This window comes from Pelobates fuscus, chromosome 5, assembly GCF_036172605.1.
Source record: "Pelobates fuscus isolate aPelFus1 chromosome 5, aPelFus1.pri, whole genome shotgun sequence".
NCBI lineage: Eukaryota > Metazoa > Chordata > Amphibia > Anura > Pelobatidae > Pelobates > Pelobates fuscus.
The window spans coordinates 14,451,733-14,459,341 of NC_086321.1; positions in this window are offsets into that span (position 1 = coordinate 14,451,733).

Sequence of the window (7,609 nt, forward strand, 5' to 3'; positions counted from 1 at the left end):
TGCGACATGCAGCGTTTGTTCACAGCGTGCGGCCTGCAAGATTTGTTCACAGCGTGCGGCCTGCAAGATTTGTTCACAGCGTGCGGCCTGCAAGGTTTGTTCACAGCGTGCGGCCTGCAAGGTTTGTTCACAGCGTGCGGCCTGCAGTGTTTGTTCACAGCGTGCGGCCTGCAGTGTTTGTTCACAGCGTGCGGCCTGCAGTGTTTGTTCACTGTGTGCGTCCTGCAGCGTTTATTCACTGTGTTCCTGAGGCCTGCAGTGGTTCCTTTTACTGTGTGCGGCCTGTAGCGTTTATTCGCTGTGTGCAGCCTGCAGCGTTTATTCGCTGTGGGCGGCTTGCTGTGTTCCATGTCACCATGTTGTACAGTATCCCAGTTCAGTAAATTTGGTTTTGTGTTTTTTTTTATTTATTTTTTTGGTTTATAGCCTACAGTCTGAAGCAAATCTTTATATATAGGCCTGGTCGTACAATTTCCACATATCAATCCTTATTTATAATCTTCTGTCTTTAAAATGCCCTAAAAAAAAAAAAACAAATCGAGAAGTTCTAAAATCTGCCATTTCTAATTGAAGCTAATTTTAGTTTGCATGCTCCTCTGTAAAGAAGTAAAAAAAAATATTTGAAGATTATGATTCTGGAGTGAATTGTGTTGTGTGTTCTAGCAGCGTCCTCCATCAGGGAGTTTGTTTCAGTGGCGTGCAGCTGCTCTGCTTGATTTACAGTGCTGCGGCTGCGGCCAGCCATAAATACATCCTCTTATATAGTTGTTATGAACACCTGTTAGATCATCTGTCAGCAAAGCAATGTTCACATTTATCATGGCACAGTAGCCATCTGACTCGGCCTACACCAGCGGATCACTATTACCCCAACGTAATTGCTCATTTTCACTCTGAGTTACAACTTAAAAAGGATAAAAGATTTCACTACTTGGTCAAATTTCATAAATAAAAGAGCAGTTCAATGCAGTAAAAGTTTATTTTTGTCATCGTTTGTCACACAGTTATTCTGTAAATCAAATTCAATAGCATTCTTGCCAGTTCAGGCGTTACCGTCCACCAGACGTGGAAATGGTCCGTTTCTTCCCTGTAGATGAGATGACATGTAATTCAGACAGAGCTGGTTATGACTTTGTTTCACCCATTCGCTTTTATTAGCCCTTCAGAAAAAAATAAAATAAAGTCAGTTGGGATAACTGTCTAAGACGGTGAACTGTGAATGGAAAACATAGATGACAGGCTGAGTAGCAGTTTCCGGACATTTCTTTATATCCCACGTTAAAATATAACTCTGTGAATCACCTAATTGATCTCTCCGTTCAGCTCTTTTAAATCACATTCAGAACAGTAAAGCACCAGAAATTGCTGAACGTAATTCTAAAGGCATAAAGATGTTTAATTGCATGTGTAAGGCATGTCTTAGATAAATGATCTGCAATATTTAGCTCTTTGCAGCGTTCAATTCTGCACTGGAGAATTTTCAGCTTTAATGAGCTCTGCTACAAAAAAGGGTTTGTTTGTGGGTTTTTTTTTTTTTAGTTTTTTAGTTTTTTTTGTTTCCTCCGTGAACAAGCGTTTATTTTTTCATTCATTTACCGAAGATAAGTGGTCTCATTTTCCTTAATATATGTTTGTTCCAAGCCAAAACACAAACTCAAATATTGTAAAGTACAATTTCAACTATTTGGATTTTCAGCGTAAAACCTGCCGCGCTGCGCAGTCATAAACTGTTAATCATCTGATTGTATTTATTAGAAAACTTTGCCAAGCGGTCTGACAAACAATAATCTCCATGCAGGGCTCCAAGAGGTTAACCAACAGACCGTTTTTCAATGATGCCTCCATTGTCCAATGCAAAATGTCTGTGCTCCCAGGAAGGTGCTGGATTTATGTAAGCTGCGAACTCACGGCTAGGCAGTGTGATGAACAATTTGATGGTAATGCAGTCTCTTGGTAAAATAAAAAAGCTTGAGTAAAAGCCGAAGGAACAGTGCAATAGAAGGGTTTATAGTTGGGATTATACTTTAGAGTTGGTTCTAATTCAAGTTCCATTCTCCATGGCTATTATGTAGCTCATAAATTCAATAAAATGTTTTACTGTTCCTATAAAAAATGACAGCAGGGGGGTTTTATGTTGTAAGTTTAGTCAGTAGCTCTCTACGCTATACGAGATTTCGCTGGCCATTATACCATTAAAAGCTCTGCTTGGCAGGGATGAAGTCCTGCATTATTTTTAGTTTTCAATACCGTGTTTTTTAAGTAACGTTTTATATAAACAGCCTTGTCGGCTTGCGTTCCATGAGCAGGATTGTACTCCTTGTCTAGAGAGAATTATTAGACAAGTCAGACCCTTAGCCATGATTAATTCCTTTTAGTGATGTCTGCACTTTGGTTGGCGTGTTACCATTACGGTACGTACATATCCGATGTGTCAAGTGCAAAACGAGCACAAACAGTCTTTTATCATTGGAAAAATGCTACCTGCAGTATAAATGTTAACAGCTATAAGCAAAATAATTCGAAAATCTGTCTTGATGGATGTCTAATCAAGATATAATAACTGTGTGTTCACAATACCAGTATATTATTTCATATACTATCATAAGTGAATTGCAGCCATTTTTTTTTAATTTTAAATAAATAATTTATAATGAAAACTAAATGATCTCCCAACGCAGGTTGTAGAGCAGCGATGTCCACTTTGTAGATTACCATATTTAGGTGAACTACAACTTCTAAGATATCTTGCCATCCTAGACTCTGGTAAAGAATCATGGGATTCGTAGTGCACAACATTTGGGAATCTATAGTGTAGAAAATGGCATTCCACGACTGGTTTGAGGGTAAATATGCACTGGTTATATGTTTTCTTGGTTAATTAGTATAGTAACTAATTATCCAAATGTGCTAAACCTGCTCCACGCCGTTAATTGGTTTATAGAAAGCTGGGCTCCTGGGTCCAGCTGTAACATGGCATCAGTCGGGTAACCCTGGTGTCAGTAGCTGGTACCAGAATACTTTTCTATCCTCCCTAATACACAAGTATGTCCCGTCTAGGCCCTTACACATCTTCTGTCTGTACTCCCACCTCTGATGCTCGCCTTCAAGACTTCTCCAGGGCTGCACCGTTCCTGTGGAACACACTTTCCTCCTCCGTTAGATACTCACCCAGTCTCCACTCCTTCAAAAAATCATTAAAAACCCACTTCTTCATAAAAGCGTATCAATTAACCTGTGAATAGCTCCCATCCATACAATATATAGGGTGAATCCAGCTAGGGGAGATAAGAATAAAACATAGTGCAACACTGTGGAGCCTAAATAGGATAATATTTATGGGTCATTCACACTTTGTAGTAAAAAAATGAGCATTCAGGAATCTTTTGAGATCTTTGTGTCTCTTTCTTGATTCTGGATATTGTGGGTCTCGATTACATGAAAAATAGCGTGCATCCAAAATAAGATAACTGAAGATCTAATATATAGTATAAAAATGTATTCACTTGTATTCACACAGAAGTAAAAAAAACAGCTGGCATCAAATGCAGGTAAAATCAATCCTACGCGTTTCAGCCCACTCGGACTGTTTCTCGTTCAAAAGAGAAGTGCAAAATACATAAAAATATCCCTCCCTCTTAAATACACCCCACAATTAGTTCACAGTTTCTTACTGTGATGTTCCGGCTGGCCGCAATCCAATGATAGTCCAATGATGTTAGAAATAATATATAGGTAAGTGGGAGTGGGCGGGAAACGGGGAGGGAGAAACATTACTACTAATAATAATATGGCGGATACATAATAAATACATACCAAGTACATACAAAAAACCATTCGAAAGACCCACAAATAAAAGGGCTATTTGTATAAAGCTCCATATCATATAACTATATAACAAGTTATCTAGACGACTGACTGGAACAATCCTGCGGGTAGTCAATGGAGATAACAACCTCTTACTAGATGCGGAGTTTGATAACGCTTAGTGTTAAATGGGATAGCAATTTGGATGTAAAGTATAGATGGTTTTAAGTGAAACATTTTCTTATCCTACTGACATTTGATTACCCCTCTCCTATTTGTATACCATACATAAATAGATTTAAAAAAAAAAAAAAGCATATAAGCTGCAATTAAATAAAAATTATAAATCACTTTAAGGGGGATATAAAATATATAAAATAAATGGAAAAAAATCTCCCCTCCAGAATTGTTCCTTACACATAAATGTGTGGGAAAAAACCCTCAAGCTATATTTTACAAAGAGTTCTCCTTAGTGTAAAAATGTGCCAAGCATAGAGACAAGCCACACAAAGGCCCAATCAGTTTATTTGTCAGGACGGTCCTTCCAACTCAGGACAGTTGAAAAGTATATCGAAGATCTGCCGTGAATGTCTGCTTTACGCTCACAACATTCAGATTTGGTCTCAGAAAGCAGACCCGGATTATCCATTAGACGGCCAAGGCAGCATCTTAGGGCCGAGCTCAGACCGAATTCACAGCCTGCACCCTGATGTCCTTACAGACCAGAAGTCCTGAAGCTAGACCAGGGAATCCACATTGGATCCTAATAGACCACCAGAGGGTTTATTATTGTCCCCTCTCTGCCAATAAAGGATGAGGATGAAGGTGTGGATTTCTACATATTATGTTTCATACCAAATACATGGCAGGTGGTGAGCAGTGCCTTTACTAACAACAATTGTAGTGATCCCCCCCATTGGACTTACTGTGGCCCTTTAGCGATGTACAGAGGCAGGACCACCATCAGGGGGTGACAACCATGGGCCTGGGCCCCATGTGTAGCGGAGGAACTGCGCCGGGGGCCTGTACACTGATGGGGCCCACCAGGTGGCCCCTAATATCTTCAGGGGCCCGGTCAGCGCTGCGATGCAATAGTGCGACCAGGCCCCTTTAAAAAATTGCAGCCGGAAAGTAGTGCTGGTAGGAAGTGATGGCCGGTCACTTCCTCCCAGCTCCCTCCGCGCAGGAGGGGAGAGCCACCCTCCTGCAAAAAAGGTAAGTGTAATGAGTGTGTGTATGTCAGAATGTATGTATCTGGATGTATGTCATTGTGTGTATGTATTTCAGTATGAATGTCAGTATGTATGCATGCCTATATGTAAACACACCAAGCACTATAACTATGTCATATAAATGAAGTTGTTAGGGTGCCATTAGGTTTAGCACTGGCTCACCACAAATTCCAGCACGGAATCTTTATGCCTCTCAAAATATTTAAACCGGAAGGCTCTTGCAGAATTGGGCAGCGGCGCCGCTGATTGACTGACATTGGTCAGCTAAATCTCAGCCAATCAGTGTCTCCTTAGTCCTAATACTGGCTTACCTTTAATTTTGATGATGTCCATGTGAGTTAAATCTCATAATGATTATGACCTGCAAAGCCAAAGTCTGACTGTCATACCTACTGAATGTCCAGTTTTTACACGTTTTATTTGATTATTGGAGCAGGGGCATGGCCTGCATTTTATCTCCGGCAGTCCAGTTCTCAGGGATGCCCGAGGTACCGTGTGATTAACCAAGCAGCTTACCCCCTTCCTGATCACAGATTGGCAAGCATGCCTCTTCAGGTTGCTATGCAGAGCTAATTTAAATGGCCCTACACAAGGCTGTGTCACCTATTTTCCATTAGTAGCCCTCTTGCATGCGAACATGTATGTACCGTGGATTCAAGTATAACAGCCTTGCATGTTCTGGAGAATAAAACAGTGATAAAAGATAATCCCCCTCCCCTTAAATCTCAGCCTTTTTACAGTTGCCCACACCATGTCTGCTAACACACAGCCATTATTCTGCAATTCCTTGTGACAACTATTATTTTCTGCTTTGACCGCAGACAGCCGCCCGGCGTGATAGGGCTGTTAATTCATGCATATCATGGTGTCTGTCACGGCCGTGGAGCAGAGGAAGAGGTGGGTTTCTGGGAGAGAACAGACCATGTCCCAGCAAGCGGAAGCACCTGTCTACCCAGAGTACTTGTTATCAGCTCACCGGACTCTGAACGTTCCTGGGGAGTGACAAGCTTGCATTGCCAGCGCACGGTGACAGGCAGGCGGCCCCATTGTGTGCCCTTGATGAGCATGTCATTAATGGAAATAAAGTGAAGGGCCCATCAGTATTCAAATAGCCTCCAGTCTCACTGCCATTCAGCTACCGGGCTGCACTGCTACATTTCCTAATACGCATTAGATTTATCCTGATTGCATACCAAGCACTCGCAATGTTAACGTGGCCGTGATAACAGCCCTCACACTCTGATAAAACATCCGGCCAGGAAATGCAGACTGTCCTTGTGTTCTACAGTACATCAAACAGGTTTATTATTGGCATGTGGGAATTTCTCAAACATTATTATTCCTAATTCCAGAATGCTGATCCCCTCTCTGCCAGCCGATGATTTAAAACAAAATATTGGAAGCAGCAGCGTAGAATTAACTTTAAAAAAACTATTAAAACGCCATATAGTGTTTATAAATGGGAGGCACCCATGCCTTTATACATGCATCTCTTAGCATTTTAATAATATTATTAAAAATATGTGTTAATATATGGGGAAAATAGCCCCTCGAAGATATAGTTTTGTCATTAAAGGGACACTATAGGCACCGAGACCACTTTATCTCATTGAAGTGGTCTGAGCACAGTTTCCCTGTCATTTTAGCTCTGTATTGTAAAACATTGCAGCTTCCGAGAAGGCAGCCTCTAGAGGTGTTTCCTGGCCTTTCACAGAGTTTGACTCCATGAAATGACGCTGGAAGTCCTACCGCTTTGCATAATGTCATCCAGTGTCTTTTAAATCTCCATAGGGGGCACTCGACGCGCATGCACATTAGGTTTCCTTATCGGCTGTGCAAATCACTTGGTAGTGAGAGGCTTAAAACTTGCTGCATATTTAGGCAGATTGTTTTTTTTTAATTAGCTTGGTTATTATTGCAAGTTAAATTTAATTTGTTAAATTATAACATCGACTTCATTTATATTTGTTGACAAATATTCATAAAACATTTTTAAGGGGCGGTGTGTAAATAAAAGCCCATATCTCTGCTTAACCCCTTAAGGACCAAACTTCTGGAATAAAAGGGAATCATGACATGTCACACATGTCATGTGTCCTTAAGGGGTTAAACAGTGTTTATTTTATTTTTACCTTCCTTTATTCCCCATGAGATGTTCAGTTTTACCTAGATTTACCTAGATCCGTGAATGCTTTCCCTTAACCTGCGCCGCGACCCCCAACCTATACCCTGGACACCACAACACCTAACCTGGGAGGGAGGTGCTAATTTAGCCACATCTACAGGACTCTGAAGAAAACTTTGTACCCGGGTTCCACAGACTCTGGGCTCGCTCTAACCACATTACAAAACACAATACAAATACCTGAATTCAAAACAAAACCTATTGGAACGTGTTTTCATTTTTTAAACTATAGAAGTCATATTATATTTCTGATAATAGATGCAAACCTTGGTTCAGAATGTTTGCACCTTAATATGATTTTAAGTGGTTGATCCAGATAAAAGCGCCATCCATCCAGAGATTAGAATAATTTACTTACTTTAAAAAAAGAAATAAATAAAATGCTGAG